At 40.1% G+C, this 17,744-nt stretch overlaps 1 long non-coding RNA gene across 2 annotated transcripts in view; it reads left to right on the top strand.

Annotated features, from left to right (window-relative positions):
- LOC146697549 (uncharacterized) overlaps positions 1–17,744 on the top strand; it is a 52,674-nt gene that overhangs the window by 29,048 nt on the left and 5,882 nt on the right. The window contains exon 1 of one of the 2 annotated variants that reach the window (XR_014923414.1): positions 14,798–14,899. The exons of the other annotated variant lie outside the window; for it this stretch is intronic. This is a non-coding gene — a long non-coding RNA (uncharacterized LOC146697549). Of the gene's footprint in view, positions 1–14,797; positions 14,900–17,744 lie in introns of those variants that run through there. 2 annotated transcript variants of the gene reach the window in all.

The raw sequence follows: 17,744 nt of genomic DNA, 5'->3' as shown, positions 1-17,744 counted from the left end.
TCAAGGGTCTTTATATATAAAGTGAAGACTCTACAGCAATACAAAGTAAACAGAGAAAACCCCAACAATCATATGACCCCCTATGAGCAAGCGCTTTGATGACAGTGGGAAGGAAAAACTCCCTTTTAACAGGAAGAAATCTCCAGCAGAACCAGACTCAGGGAGGGGCGGGGCCATCTGCTGCGACTGGTTAGGAAGGAAAACAGGACAAAGACATGCTGTGGAAGAGTATCAGAGATTAATAATAACTAATGAGTGAGTGAAACAGAAACACTCAGCAGCCTAGACGTATTGCGGCATAACCAAGTGAGCATTAAGGGGCCACCTGATTCAGCCCTAACTATATGTTTTATCAAAATGAAAAGTTTTAATTCTAATCTTAAAAGTAGAGAGTGTGACTCTCTCCCGAATCCAAACTGGGTGCTGATTCCACAGTAGAGGGACCTGGAAGCAAGTAAGCCTGCAGTCTTAGAGCAAAGTGCTTTCAGCACTCGTTCTTATATAGCTCTTAGAAAAGTGCTATATAAGAACCAGTCCATTTGCTGTGTTATGCAAATTTGATAATGGTTACTTTATTAGCTAAGGTTATAAAGTAATTTAAGCCCCTTTCCATCCACAGGAGGATGGAGGAGTGAGACCTCAGTGAGTCAGACGCTGGTGCAGTTTACCATGCTAATTGCAACAAATTTCACCTGACGACATCCAGTAACCTCCACTCGCAAACAGTCAGGGAATACACATTTTTCCCTAGCAACTGCAGGTTGCCAGGGTGTAGCTGACCAGTCTCTAGGCCTATGTGACTGGTGCCCTAGCTGACCTTATCCACTTAAGACAGTAGTTTACTGTTTAGCATGCAATTCTTCTGTGTCAGCGGCTGTGATTGTTTTAAAGAAAAAGATGGATGACTTCGCTCCAGTTCCTCCCACTGTACAAAAATGAAGCTTATGGAAACTGCCACGTTGCATTTTTGGAGTCGGAGTCTGCTCAGTAGTTATTTGGGATGGATCAGTGGTGATTTTTCGCTGGATTAGATTCCTGCATGCACACCTGCTCAGTGTGACCATGAACACGCCCCCAGCACGTGTACTTCACTCATAGTCGTGATATTTCAATAGTTACTGTTTAGTTTTTCTTCATTATAGACAAAGAAATGGTATCAATTAGACACAGGCCACAGAGGTACTGTAAATATAAGATTTATTTGAAAATTCAATCTTTTTTTTGCCTTTTGATATTTTAAACATTTAAACTTAAAAAAAAAGCTGCATCCTCTGCTTGTTTAAGCTTTTCCCCTCAACTATAAAACAAAGCATGTAAAAAAAAATTTTTTTCTAAAGGACAAACATAATCAGTGATTTCTTACTGTGTGACTGGACAATTTGGTTACTGAGTCAACCCAGATATGATGAATGTAATTCCCCCACATGCTGAGCTTTCTCCGACTCCGTCTACAGTTTGTTTCTCAGAGGAGAGTCATGCTTTATTTGGCTCATGTCACTGTTGTTCTTCTGTGCCAAGCTAATTGGCTGACTGCGCTCACATGAAGGGACTGTTTGTGTTTGCGATTGATTAGGCTCACAAAAAAGATATTGATAGGGGGAGAGTACTGTCAACATCTTATACAATGTGGGATTGTTTAAGTGACGTTTCTTTGATTTGTGTGATCTGTTTACTTCAGCACAAATACATGGACGTTTTAGTACAGAAGTTGGTTTATAATGATAAAAACAAAGCGCAGAGAACATTCTGTGATTATGTAAATGGATTTTGATCAATAAGAAGCATTAAAATTGACCAGAAAAGGACTGAATCATATCAAAACAGTCTCCCTGCTTATATCACATATTTTTTGTTTTATGCCCAAACTTTTTGAAAGTTGCCAATATCACCGATCCAGCTGCTGTCACCCTCTTTGTGTTGTGAAATTAGATGAGTGAGTGGTGGAGCCAATTGAGAAAATGAGGATACCTAAACAGGACTATAGTGACGATTTTTCAGTTACATTGTAGCCACACCTTAAATCATGCCTCCGTTTATCATCTCCTTTAGTCTTAACGGGACCATGATTAACAAAATGAACACTGTTGTTTTAAAGAAGGTGTTAAACCAGTGAATGAACCCGTAGCCCCATCAGGAAAGTGTTTGCCAAGATCAGAAATCAAGTGAGAAGTAGGGTTGTATACCATAAACTACACAGTCTGACTTCTTTCTGCAGAGGAGTTACGCCCTGCAGACCATGAGAAAGGATGCAAGTTTAAGGCTCTTTTGCATTGGCTATATCTTTATTTCACATCTGCTCTCTTTCCATCTTCCTTCTCATCCTGTATGCCCCAGACTCTCAGCACAGCTTCCGTTCATGCCGCTGCAGAAATACTCTGACGATTCTACCATGGTTGGATGTATTAGTGATGGGCAGGAGGAGGATTGCAGAGGTATATAGAAAAAAAGTTGTGGTCTTTGTGTTTACTACTTATTGCACTGGAGATTCAGCCCAGTGCATAAAGTCTTCTTGAGCGGGTCTCAAAGATTCTCTGTGGGGATGAATCCATGTCTAAAAAGATCTCTCATGCTCTTTCAGTCACTCTTTCACAGTCTGAGCCTGATGAATCCTGCATCAATGCAGCATCAGGGAAGAAATAAATCCACTGATAGAAAACCCCCCTGGTCATTCAGTATATTCATGTAGTTGGGGAGCCTCATTTTTTGGGCACATGCTGATCCTAAACCCGACCGAGTGACGCAGCTTCAGATAACTCTGCCGCCGCAGGCACGATAGGTGCGTCACTTCATTTGCATCACTTATTTCTGAGTATGTGACCGTATTTCTGAATGCCCTCCTAAAACCTAACGGTGGCTAGCCCCCCCCTTCTCACATAGAGTATTTTTGGGTGGCATGCTTGGCTCCCACGAAGCCTCTGCTCTCACAGCTTTGATCCCTTAATTCAAAAACATGTTATGTCAGGGCTTGTTTTTCTTTTCGTGTGGGAAAACCGTGATGTTGTCAGACTCAAACGGCAGTCAAGAGTTACACAGAGCCACGATCCCCAGGAGGAAATGCCTTTTCGCAGAGACCAGCATTGCCAAATTTGGACCAGGACTGGGAGCAGAAGGAGAGGTGAGGGAGGGAGTTTTAAGGTTAGACGTGCATACACTTTTTTATGTATTTAGTTTGGAAACGTCCATCCTGGGTCTCTTCCACCCACACTCTTTTTAGAACTGGCACCATAATGAAGGTCTAATTGTAGCGTTTTACAGTCTGGGCTGTGGATGTTTGGACTGTGACAAAATTTTATAACTTTGCCTGTATATTAAATTCATTTAATTTTAAAATATGGTCATGATACAAGAATTGTGGCAATGCAAATGACAATGCATGGTTGCCATGACTTCAGGAGTTTCCCCTTGTCCTGGGTTAAATGTGTACAGATGAACTGCAGGGTTTTATTAGCATCTGACTGCTCTTAAAGAGCTGATCACATACTAGGAACAGAGCTGAACTAGGGATGCCATTCCACTTTCTATTAATTCCACACGCTGGCTACAGTTAAACCGGGGTGTGTTCACTGGAAAGCTTTGATTGAATAGGAATGAATTGACTTAAACAGCTAAAATTTTTCTCTACACCTGTACCTACACAAAGAACCTCACATATTTGTTGTGACAATGCAGTTAGTTTTTTTTGCACGATGATTGGTTGATTAAAAATTTGCAGCATTGACTCCTTTCTTGGCGCCCATTAAAAATGACAAAAAGACATTAAAAGCGGTAGGGAATCGATGGATGAATAGAAGGATGCTGAAAACTTCCATGAGAAAAGTATTTACCTTATTTGTTTTGATAATAAAAACATTGTTATAGTATTTTGCAAAATGTTCTGCAACCTCTGAGTTCATGTTCTGGTTAGCATGATCTTCTCAGAGGTCGCCTGGGCTCTCCAGAGCAGGAGGAGGACTACCTGCTGCAGTCCAACAGGGTAGAGTCAGAATCTGTCCAATCGTGGGGACATTTATGACAACCATAACAGAAGGCAATGAATGAAAATGAAAAATTGTCCTCACAAATAATTAACTAAATATGTCTCAAAATAAATAAACAATTTTGTAAATTAAAAATGTGCATCTAACAGCAAACAAGCAGAGCAGATATCACTGTTGAGGTCATCTCAGGCACAGGTATAGCTGTGAACACAGAGGTCATTTTTTTGTGAGGGGTGGCCAATCAGAAGAGCGTGGAGTTAAAGAGAGGAGAATGGAGTAAAAAATGAGTAATTTAGCATACATGCTGAGCTTTTGCAGAAAGGTCCAGTGTAACATACGGATGAATTTGCTGTGAATCTAATGTAGTAGAGTCAACTGAAGTTGTGGCTGGAAATCATCATTAGAAGTACCCATGATAGAAGTATGTCAAAAACACAAACAAGAGCTGCTTTTTGCAGTGTGGTCTTGAAAGTGGCTGCAGTGTTTGAATGTGTGTGTGCTGAAGCTGAGCATGTGTGGGAACCAAAGCGATAAGAAGTTGCTGGGCCTATCTACAATCACAGTGAAAACAGCCCGTTCATGCTGGTGGTTATTCTTAGAACCGAGGAAAAGAGCCTGGAGTCACGAGGACTCACCTGACTGCTATCACACACGTTCAAATTCAAGGAAAACCTAAACATCCGACCCCTGCAGGGAGGGAATTTGCTTTTCTGCCGGCTTGGTTTGGGTCCGTTCGTCCTCTTGGCGTGAAGAGTCACAACAGAGCAATGCACAGTTTAGAAATTATGGAAGTGGATTGCTGGAATGGGCATTTCAACCAAAAATGCTATTTGACATCCACTGTGACTACTCAACTTAAAACATCAAGAAAGAGAAGAAACGGCTAAATATACATTTTTATAAGCTCCTTTCTATGGTGACAGTGCCTCATAAATAGGGACTGAAGATATTCTAGTACGAGGAGGTGGCCCAGTGCTGTGCTACATCAACTTTAATTAGTCTCTTATATACAGCTACATACTGTATATCTGTTACCACAGACAGATGTATGTATAAACAGACAGGAACAAACCACAGACATAAAGACTACAGCTGTGTAAACAGTTCTGAAAGGCAGAAATGAGTTGAGATTAAGTTTAGTACACCAGCCAAATACAGTTTTTCAGGGTAAAGCGACTCTCCGCCCCAAAGTCTGTCACTCACTGATCCCCTGCAGACTTCCAGTCCTATAGAGGTTTGTGGGAAAACGTCCCTCAGAGTTGACCTCTGCAGACACTTTCCTGAGTTTACGTGCTCAGTCACTTATTTCACATCGGATTGAATAAAAGAGTTCATTTTGTAAAGTTTGGTTATTCTGAGTTTCAGAAAAGAGGATGGTCAGTGGCTAGAAGCTGCGATTGACAGCTCGGATCCATCTCTGGCTTTTCTCGTGGTGGGTACGTGCATCTTTTACACTATCTTCAAGGTTCAAGGTTCTTTATTTGTCACATGCATAGTTATACAAGTATAACACACAGTGAAATGTAGCCTGACACGCTCCTCGCCATGTGCAATAAATAAATATATATATATATATATATATATACACACACACACACACACACACACACACACACACACACACACACACACACACACACACACACACACACACACACACACACACACACACACATTGGGTGACTGTGCAGTGGATCTGTATCTGTGGAAAGTTTCCACAGTTTGTCTGTGAACCAGTAAATATTCAACTAAAGCAAAGTGAAAGATAAAAAGGGTAAAAGGCAGAAAATCATATCGATCAGTTCCCAGCAAGTCTGAGGCCAAGAGTATATCTGTGTGAGTATTAATGTTAAGAGGTAATAATAAACTGACAGAAACGATGCAGATCAGAGGTTGGGTACGATCATATGCAGAACAACCTCCCCGCATTTTATTTTACTATAATTTTCCCAAATACAATAATGATAAGCAGCTAACTTATGACGTCCCCTTGTTACTGTTTCTTTTCAGCGGCTGTTAAATTCAGTTTATTCCATTTATAGGGTGGCATCAGTTTTTAGGATCATAGGATGGCCACACGTTTCTTGGGAGACTCGTGTGTTTTGGAAACGAGACAAAATTAAACCAGGAGATTAAAATGTGGTGTAAAAATGCTGCGTAGTCCAATATGAAGTGGGACGCCTGTTTACACGGATCTTAATTTGATTTATGGATGTTCAGGACCTTCATTAAATTAGTTTTATTATTATTATTATTATTATTATTATTATTATTATTATTATTATTATTATTACAGCACAGTGTTGTCTGGTCTTGATAATCAGCAGTGTTTACTCTTGTTATCTGGGTCTCACACACATACACAGACACACACACAGACAGATTACATCATGCTGCTGTTAATGAATTCTATTATTGTCTGCCACAGAAGACGAGAGAAAAAGGTGTGTGGGGAAACAAGTTTATGTATGTGCTTGCAGTTTTTCTCCTGAGCAGCGAAGGTGAGGTCAGTTTTCTAATCCTCACTTAAGTTTTATTAGTGTCCAGACTCTTAAACTTCAAAATAAGGGTTAGACACTTCAAAATAAGAAGTAAGCATAGATTTCTGTAGAAGTAACTAATGCAGAGAGGCTCAGCTAATTGTTGTTTGTAAGTTGTAGGAAAGAAGAAAAATGATTTGTGCGTAGATCTAAACAAACAAGATCACTTTATTTCAGATTGCAGGACTTTAAATTTCCTTGTCCAGATTAAATATTTACAGACTTGACTTTTTTTAAAAGAGTGCGGTCTGAACTCTGCAACACCATGAGGCCAACGTCTCACACAGAAAGCTGAAATTCCCCAGTTTCCCTCCAGCTTTATTATCCATACTTCCTGTCATTCTTCAGCTCTCTCGCTTACATGGGCTGTCTTTGTTCTCACTGGTCAAGCACACTTTTAACCTGACTTTTTCATTCAAGTAAGATGACTAGCACTTCCATAAAATGGAGCATTGTGTTTGCATTTCTAAGTGCAAAAAGAAATGTGACTGAACTACTCGGTTTACTTAAAGGAGCTCTGCATAATCTCAGAAAAATCATTGTTTTTAATGGAAGTCAGGGCTGCAGAGGGAACTGCAGTCAGGATTCTGTTGCTTGCACTTGCACGCAACTCACACTTTCATTGGCCAGAACAGTGATACGTTGCACTATTGTATGTACCTCTTTTCCGCTAGCATCGACTTGACTCAGTATCTGTTGTTTTCCATTATCGCCCCAATGTGGTTTCGGGTTGCTAAGTCGTGTAGATCATGTATTTGCTGCCCAGTCTGCGACTTTTGTCAGACTTTGGGTAAAATGTGATTGCGTGTAACTATTTCGCTCACTGCTGAGTGTCAAAATTTTGCAGAGTTGATTCTTGTGAAGGAGTCGGTCTCATGACTCATCCATGGACGTCACTCCCAGGCTAATCAGTGGCATGCAGTCTGCTGACATCACATTCGAGTAGATGCTAGCCGAAAAGAGGTCAGCAACTGAAAGGCCAGCATGCATGTTGGGTAACTCTCTCTCGTGTTTTGCACCAAATTAACTCACTCAGGGCTAATCAGGGGGAGCTGCTCCATCCCTGCAAAACAAAAGGATGCTTCAAAGAATCAGCTCATAATAAAATAACTACGCACAGCTTCTTCTAGACAGAAAAGGCAAACAAGTGTTTGCATCACATCGTGGTGGTTGAAGGAGTCTGCTACTGCTCGCTTGATGGAACAAAAATGGTGGATGCCATAAAGTGTCTCATACTAAAGTTGAACTACAACACGTGTCCACGTCCCTACAGTCAAAAATGTGACAAACGCGTTTACATTTTTGGGCTACAAAAATGTAAACTCGTTCATTCATGTGCAGCTATCTCTGCCCCATGAAACCAGAACTCCAGAGAGTGGTTTTAGGAATTCTTTGCGTAAGTTTGAAGCACGTCTGTTGGTTTAATTATATGGATTTATTTAACAAGCTTTGAGTATGTGCTAAATATGCTGGATCGTGTCATAACAAAATACCAAACTAAAGACGAAGAAGCGAAGATCAAATGAATAAAACAAAGTGATATTTTAAAGCAGTTTCTCCCTCTCTGTAGCTTTTTTTTTTTTTTTACATTCAGTCTTTCCGCGAGCAGCAGATGGTTCTGGCTCTTCTTTTTAAATGAGGCGTGTTAACAATTTAAACAAACCATTTTAGGAAAACTAAAGAGTTGAACGTAGAGACATTTAATGTTTGTGTGTCATACAAATATGCCAAACATCTGCGTGTTCTTTGATTTGCACTGTGTATTGACTTTGTTAACTACATCAAAGCATTTCTCCTCGAGCGCTCGTGGTGGCAGCTTTAAAGAGAGAGACAAAGTGTTTCTCCTTCACTTTTCCCTGTCAGCTCTCCAGTCACACGCCTGCTTCTTATCACGCTAATATTACTGGCTTCCCAGGAACAAACAGTTATTTCTTGGACGTGGTTAGATGGCAGTGCATTCTTCATCTTATCTGCTTGTTATGTAAGCCCGAGTTCGTAGAATTTATGAGCTCATGGTGGATTTTTTAGCAAAAACACGGAATTAAGGAAAATACAAACGCAATGTGAAACGTCACATTGAAGCAGATACATGTGCTGTCATTTTTTTTGACAACACACTTAGTGTCTTTGGTTCTGTATGCATTGAACAAACTGTACATTAACAAAGACACTCTTGGCTTCTCCTGTATTTACGAAGGAGTTGCCACAGCGAATAAATTCTCATATTTGATTTGTCACAGACTCTAATGTCAGCTGTCCTTCCTGATGTAACCCACCCATTTCATTCTGTTAACTGAGTTAGTTTAAGTGCTTTCTGAGGGATATTAGGCTTCAGTCACTGGTTCAAGCTGCAGGGAGAAGGGTCATACTAAAAGATTGCACTGTAAATGGATGCAACATTTTTCAAGCTTGTTTTTATTACTGATAGATGAAGGATGTGATGCTTTGGGGGCATCCACACAGGAAGTGACTAGCAGCAGCTTAACAATAGAAGAGACCATCAAAAAGTGGCGTTTGCAGCATCTGACCGGTCTAAAAGGGGGGTTTCATTCAATTCGTTCCACAGAAAATGATCCCTCCGAGTGCCACCTACTCTAATCAGTGACACAATCGGATCATGAGAAAATGGTGATCAAAAATCTATAAAGAACATAAAAAAATATAACAGCAAAAGGCAACACTGCTGGAAAAAGGACACGCGATGAATGCTGGAGTGCACAGGGAGTAGTAAAATAAACCTAATTCAAGTTAATTATTTTATCACTGAGTGCGCTGATGGTGGTGCTGATGTTCATCTCTAAGGTGATGGCTTCACATTAGAGCTCTGAAGCTTTAAACTGGTGCCATTTAAACATTGAAGCTTACAGCCTAAAGGAGACGCCGGGTCGGTGACGTTACTTTGATTTAACAGATAAAACAACATTTATACATTTTGTAAGTTTTCAGATTGATATGTGCACGTTCCTGTGAGAATGTGATGCACAGTGGAATCCTGACCAACGGCCATAATGATATCCTCCGCCTGTCACGTGGACGATTCATCTGTAAGGTAGTGAGTTGAACACATCATAGGGTGCCGCTGTTGAGCTGCATAGACACTGTAGATTTGCGCAATTTTGACCATTTGTCCTCTACAGGACACCGTAGTTCAAGTTTCTTGTTTGCACGAGCGCCATCTTGGCTCAATGTTTTCTGTGATTGCTTTGCAAGGGCCAGCAGCAGAGCTGGTTTATGGTTTATGCCCCAGCATCTAAATAAACGGTGCCATCCAAGCCACAAATTGAACGCCTGTATCCGACTGGTCTCTCTACTGTGCACCCCAATCCAAGACAAAATTACACAAGGTAGAGTCCGGTTGGGTTACACACAATCATGAGTACTAACGCTGGTTGTAATTGTGTATCCACCAGGAGGAGCAGTGTGGAGGAGCATTCATTCATTTACAGCAGGGGTAGGCAACTCCAGGCCTCGAGTGCCGATGTCCTGCAGGTTTTAGATGTGTCCTTGATCCAACACAGCTGATTCAAATTGCTAAATGACCTCTTCAACATGTCTTAAAGTTCTCCAGAGGCCTGGTAATGAACTAATCATTTGATTCAGGTGTGTTGACCCAGGGTGAGATCCAAAAGCTGCAGGACACCGGCACTCGAGGCCTGGAGTTGCCTACCCCTGATTTACAGGGTTCATACACACTTGCACTCCGATTGCACAGCAATATGTATGTGTGTTTATTTCTGCCAGAAATATGCGGCGCTTTGTTCTAAACATTTCAAGTGATTAATAATTTCAGTGAAACGCTGCTGTAGGACAGAACCACGAAGCTCTGGCGCTGTGCTCATAGCTGCTGGTAATCCTCACCATCTACAAGTTCCAAATAAATTCACAGTCATAGCGGAAAATATCAAAGCTCTGCCTGCTTACTAAAGTTGCCCATTATGAATCACCTGTAGTTTCTAAACTCCCCATCTGTGCTCTGCACATCTCTGATAAACTGCTGCAGTAATTTTAAGGCCAAGACCAACTTTTACAAACCGGTAAGAGCGCAGACTATCATTAGCATCACAGTGAGTTCCTTTGTCACACATTAGGTAATCGTTGAAACAACTCTCCAACCTCACAGAAGGCCAACAACTTCCAAACCCCTGCACAAATATTCTCTCTCATCTCATCACTGTGATTTTAACACATGTAAACAGTATTTCAGGAATCACTGACAGAAAGTATTTACAGGACAGAATCAGAAAGACTTTATTTATCCCCAAGGGGCAATTAACATGCAACAGAGCAGCATGACGTTGAAGATATCAGTTTTCAATCGTTTTCATCCACACTGAAAATGCTGCCTTCCTGTATTGCGCATGTGTGAAACGTAAGACAATTCGACCTGCCTCATTTCTGTCTGTCGTTAATTTAATTTCTGGCTCTTTGAAACGTCACGGCAAAATGTCGAGTAAAAGCACCGAGTTTTTTAAATGGACTAACAATGAGGTGGAGTTGTTGCTGCGAGTAATACAAAAGTTGCAAAAGTGAGTTAGCTTTTCTTCAAATTCTTTAATTCTATCTGGAGCATGTACAGACTGACTTTAATCTTTAATGGGGCTGTCAACATTGAGAGCAAACAAAACAACTGCTGCACAATGCCCTCCATAATCTTCGTTTAATTGGTCACATGACTGCAACACATGACTAAAATACGTCATCGTTTTCGCCTCCATTTTCGTTGTCCACACTGCGACACAAAAACGGCATTTTCAAATGAAGTACTGACCTTACTTTGAGTTTGATTCCATAAAAAGTGACATTAGCGTCCGTTGTGCGTGGGAAGAAAACTTCTTTTTACAGTGGAAAAAAAACCCCTAAACTTCCAAGCAAGCACCAAGTGCGCTACCACGTAATGGGAAATTCACAGAGAAACTCGCGGATTCTTCAACTGACCGCGGCACACCTGCACCAGGGCAAACCTCCGCCTACCGCAGTCCTGCTTTACAGGTGAAAATAGAACAACAGGAGCGCTAGTCTTTGATTTTATTTATTTTCTGCTGTGTTTTACTTGCATCTAATTGAAAGACTGAGTGTAAACACAAAAACTATTTTATTTTATGTGCTGGAATGTGCAGAAAATAGGTTTAAATGTCTTCCAGTCAGTGAATGTTGCATATAATTAAATTTTTGCTTAATGCATAAAGTTAAAAGATTAAAACTAATAAAACAAGTTTTAATAAGAGACTTTTCTATTTGATTACATTTTGTATGATGGATTATGCAGAATTGGGCTGAAAGATCTATTGCTTTATGACCTATTCAGGTTGTAAATCGTGTTTTTAAAAACTAAGTAATTAATTACTTTAGAAAATAAGTAATCAGTAAAGTAACGGGATTACTTTTTTGGGGAAGTGATATAGATATAGATATAGATAGATATAGATAGATAGATAGAGATATATATCTCAGACTTCACTATTTAGTCTGAGATTTTGATTCAGAGTTGTTACATGAATATATCCTGATCTCATTATTTAGCCCCCTAAAGGTCCTCTTTAAGCAGAGAGGCTAGCAAAACAGTCCTTTTTTAGCCCGTGTTAGGCTACTCTTTAAATAGTGGAATGATCATAAAACATGCAGACACAAGTGGAGTATAATAAAGTAGCAGAAAATGGAAATAGTTGAATAAAATTCAAGTAGCCTGGGAAAAATGTAAACCACACTTCTTTAAACTGCAGCACTTTGGCAAAAACAAAGCTACATGTGGAAGCCCTGATGAGCCTTTAGTGAGCTGATGGGATATCCCACTGACAAATTAACAACAGCAGCCAAAAATCCAGAGTACACACTCCCTTTAAGGGTTTCTTCACAGATCATAATGAGTCTTTTCATCACCGTTAAACTCACATTCCTCCTGCCAAGCTCGACAAATGAGATTGTTGTGCAGCTTTGGCAGAAACATTGCTGTCATGTTAACAAAGCTGTTTTCACTTTGAATTGATTTGAATAAATGTTGTAATAACACTCAGCACTGTCCAATTCCACTCAGCGTTGCTCTTTTCTGCGGTGAAATCATATTAACCGCCCTGCTGTTTGTTTTCTTTTTCTGACTCGAGCACAGAGTTTTATGTGAGGATGTCATCTTACTGAAAGACGTAGCGATGTTTGCTAACAGCCTTTGTGAGCGTATGACCACAGACCATGTTCGACAGCAGGCATCACTTCCAGTAACACTTGGTTGTTTTACCCGCCTGATATCTGAGAGTCATTAAACTGTCATCTGTTCATCTGCTGCAGCTACAGATTGTGTAAAAATAAACTGAAATCCAATGCAGATAGTTTTATTTGATTATTGCATAAAGTGGATTGGGTGATTTGATCCTAACAAACCAAATATGGAGCAAAGAGGATCTTTGTGTGAGACGATGTTGGACACTTTCTGAACAGTAGTCACAACTTCTGAATCCTCAGAGAAAAAAAAAAAATAAAATAAACATAAATTATTTGGGTAATAGTTCTTGCATCAGTTATATAAAAGACAGATTTTATATTGCAACTTTTCCAACTCTAAAAAAGGGCTCATCCTGTAGTATCAGTGTACAAATGTTCTTGTGACTTACAAACACTAGAGAAAAGATGGGACAGAAACTGTCTTTTAACCAGGAAATATTGGTTGCTGATGATTGGATGATTTTTTTTTTCCATCTTTTTGGCAAACAATTACAGTACTTGCAAAGGTCCACTGATTATCCAGAGGTTGAGCACACAACATCCTCAACCTCTGGGTGACTTTTGATTGCAAGGCGGTTGCACAGCTCACCTTGTTGGAGGCACTGGTTGGAAATTTGTGGAGGTGGCAGCAGATTTGCAGAAAACAGACATATTATTCTGCTGCTGGTGGAAAATGCAGCACTAAAAGGGACTCCATGTCTGCTCTGCTGGCCTCTCATTTCAGTGGTTACCAGTTAAGAACAAAATTGCCTTTAAGATTCTTTAATTTGCTTTTTAAATTGCATTTATACTGGTATCAGATTACGTTGCTAGGACTTTATTTATAAAACTGACCTTTTGTCTTTTTTGCTCTTGAGTGTGATTTAATTAAGTAGTTATTTATGAAACGTTACTCTGACGTTGAAAAGATCTTATCTGTCAGCAAAGTGTAGGTTTGACGTCAGTTATTTTCCAGCTGGTTTTCCAGTGGGACTGCTTTTCAGGACCATTAAATATATTTAAACATGGCTACTCTGACATCACATATTGGTCGGTAAAGTCTCGAAGCGCCCGGCTGAGTGGAGAGGGGTGAACTTGACTGGAAAACTGGACACAACTGGTCCTTTAATGTTAGCTGGTTACTTCAGGGGCAGTTTATCAGATAAGCTAGCAACGTTACACAAGCCAGTGCTAACATAATTTAAATGTATTTATTGTTTCTTTAACAGAAACAGTCTACAATGGTGCAGCACATTATTTGTTTAACTTTCCAGGAAATCATTCACAAGTGGACACAAGCACCAAAACAGCCGCACATACTTTTTCTGACTCATCATCTGATAAAGGTCATTTGCAGCTATTTGAAAATTCAAGATATCAGCTGACTCTGGAAAGAAAATATCACGAGATAACCACACTTATGCGTCTGTTTTCAAGTCCTACATGTTTGTAAAGAAGTTGTTTTTAGAAAAGTGACATTACTTAGAAGTTTCTTTCTAATAATAAGTATCATGTAAACGCTTTACATTTTAAAAACGGTACAAAATGATTATTCTTACATTTGGTTTCTGCAGAGTAAATAAAGATGGCCACGACCATTCTCGTTTTTTTTCCTTCTGTTCTTGCTCCCCACCTTTCTGTCCCAAAAGCGGCAGCAGTCGGGTTCAATCTATTATTCAGTGAGGTTTCTCTGCGGCATGCAAACAGAGCATCAATAATGGAACCAGCAGCTAATGAGTCACCGAATACTGCAGGAGCATAATCTATGGGCCACAATGGAGGATATGGACCATGTGTGGACAAAAATCAGTCGCACTGTGAGAAGTGTGCAAGGAGCTGAAACTAACAAGGCTCTCTGCTCTGCTCATTGGGAGGACTCCTTTGTAGCTGCACCGCACAGGCGACTGGTTTCTGTGGTGTTCAGCTGTACAGGGCCTCTAGAAAGTAATCCTGCTAAGCAATCACTAAAATAATGTGACAACACGGCAAATGGATTTTTTCTCTGCATTGAGTAAATGGTCGTAACAGCTCTTTGTCATGTGGGTCTGCTGTTCTGTACTGTAAACAAAAATAAGAAGAAAACAGAAAAACTAATCCTGGAGTGACTGTTTACACAGGTTCAAACAGGGATGCTAATCTGAGGTTCCCCAAACCGATGCCATCCTCGTCCTGTCTGTGAAAATCACAAATGTGAGTAGAGACATGATTTTTTTAATAAATAAAGAGAAACTTGGGTGTAAAACTTAAACAAAATCAAAGAAAGTTAATGTTATAATCCCACATGTGATTGAAACCTAATGAATGTTGTAGTACATGATGTTTAACCCAATATGCATTCAGCTGCTCACTATAAAATAATTGTTTCCCCCTTAAATTACACCTGTTAATTAATATTAAATTAGTTGTGACACAATTGTAAGTAAAGTGGTAGGTATATATTTGCATATACCTACCACTTAAGCAATGGTGCACGAACACCCACTAACAGTGCAACAGGTGCAAACACACATCAGTCGAGTAAATTCATCCTGCTGTGCTGATCTGTATTTACTAAAATGGAGCCAACACACCTTCAACTGTTACCATATAAGAGTGAAAATTTCTGTTCCTTCGGGCGGTTGCTGGCTTTTCCTGAATGATAGATATTTTTATTCAGTGTATCTGAGATACAGGTTGGTTACAGTGCTGCTGTCTTTAGATGAAATAAAGCAGTTAAAGCTCCTGCACAGTGTTACCGGCTCTGGTTCTGTGGTTTCATTAATATTTCAGGTTCAGGTCTTCCTGCTGCTGCAGAGGAAGTCGAGACATCAGTTCTTGGTCGAATAGTGTGAAATCTATTTTTAATAATTTCAGTTTTGTCTCTTTGCACATAGACTTTAGTTGTGTGATCTTTCCATTGACTGACTGCTTTTTTTCACTGGGGTGTATGAACATGAACTTTAACCATTTTATTCTGTTTATACTTGGACAATTTATCAGAATTGGGACAGATGTTTTTTGTGCATTTGTCCATATTCAAACAAAAGCTGTTGGGCGTCATGTTAGCCATCTTCAGCAGTATTGGCTGCCTCCACGTTTGCAGTTGTGTCCTCAGTGAATGAAGCAGAGAAGTGCTGCTGAATTAAAGAACAAAGTCCAAAGAGACAGCAAAAATTGTACTCAACAATGCTAATTTGTAGGAATTATGAAAATACATTGTTAATTATACATTAGTAACAAATTTCTAAATAAGACACCTGGTTAAGCTTCTTGCAGAAATACACTTGGCATCAGTACTGTGACTCACAGTGTTACTGAAATGGTACCAGCTTGATAGATCTGGGTGCTTTGACAGGGCCTCCGGGTAGAGTTTCTGACTGTGTATTACCAACCTGGCACTCTTTCTTGTGTGAGTTGGCACATAGACCATCAAACACCAATTCTACTCTTGCATGTGTCCGTTGGGCCGTGTTTAGAGTGTAAATCAACAAAAGATTAGATGTAGACGTGTCAGGAAATCAAATCTAGAAGTTCATACATAGATTCTGTTTGTAGCTCGAACAAAGATGCACTGATGAATCACTTTGGCACATTTGATTCAAAAATGATGTTAAATATCTGGAGTCAGTCGTCTCCTGGTTTATGGATAACCCTGTCATAGATAGATATGGGGACAACTGATCAACTGGGATCTGCAAGAGCAAACGAGACCCCAGCTGCAGAACGTGAATTCATGATCATCACAAATGCACAGAGTGGGTAAAAAAACAATATTATCTTGAGGTATTTGTTTTTCTGCTCTGTTCGCTCTCAGTGATTCTGTTGGTTTGCACATCAGAGCTCTGAAAGTTGATATTCTGAGTAACACTGAATGTTACTCAGTGTGCACAGTGGTCTGACACTTTCCCATAGTCTAAAAATAGGAGATGTGAAAATCCCTTTACTCTGTCGCCAGATCAAAGATCACTAAATTAACTTTATTTATTCAAACTAAGTGTTGTTTGTGACTCCTTTGATGAACAGGTGTTACCAAACTGGGCTGTTTGTGGTGTTAGAGCCTTTTTGCCTTATTCTGACAAATAATATACAGACAAGCCATCAAAGAAGAATATGTTATAGTGTTGGTGAGATCATCCATCCATCCATCCATTCATCCTTCCTTCCTCCCTTCCTCCCTCCGCTTATCCAGGGCTGTGTCGTGGGAGCAGCAGCCTAAGCACAGAAGCCCAGACCTCCCTCTCCCTGTCCACCTCCTTTATCTTGTCCGGGGAACACCCAGGCGTTCCCTGACCAGCCGAGAGATATAATCTCTCCAGCGTGTCCTGGGAGGCGCCCAGGAAGCATCTTTATCAGATGCCCGAACCACCTCAACCGGCTCTACTGAGCCCCTCCCGGATGGCCGAACTTCTCACCCTATCTCTAAGGGAGAGGCCAGCCACCCTTTGGAGGAAGTTCATTTCCACCGCTTGTATCTGCTTTCTCGTTCTTTCGGTCACTACCCACAGCTCGTGACCGTAGGGACGTAGATTGACCGGTAAATTGAGTGCTTCGCTTTTACCCTCAGCTCTCTCTTCATCATGACGGACCAATTCAAATCAAATCAAATCAAATCAAATCACTTTTATTGTCACATCACATGTGCAGGCACACTGGCACAGCACATGCGAGTGAAATTCTTGTTTGCGAGCCCCACAAGCAACAGAGATGTGCAAACACAACAACACAAATGAGCAAAATACAAGAATGGCCAACCTGAAACTAATAAATATATGTACAATATATAATAGTGTATGCATTTCTGGATGTGTATACTAAATATTTTCCTACGTGTGTGTGTGTGTGTGTGTGTGTGTGTGTGTGTGTGTGTGTGTGTGTGTATACACATTTTTACAAATTAAATAGTAAAAAAAAATAAATAAAAAAATAATAATAATAATAATAATAAAATATATAAAATATACAGAGATGAATATGTGCAAAACAAGTGGCATTTATATACAGTGTGGAGTGCATAATGTTGAAGTTCCAGTAGTGAAGCTGAGGTGTCTATGACGTG

This window comes from Copadichromis virginalis, linkage group LG12 (genome assembly GCF_057382275.1).
Source record: "Copadichromis virginalis isolate Kocher_CV1m ecotype Utaka linkage group LG12, C_Virginalis_male_GT1.1, whole genome shotgun sequence".
NCBI classification, from domain to species: domain Eukaryota; kingdom Metazoa; phylum Chordata; class Actinopteri; order Cichliformes; family Cichlidae; genus Copadichromis; species Copadichromis virginalis.
Note: the sequence above shows the minus strand (reverse complement) of the source record. Positions and strands in the feature narration are given on the sequence as shown.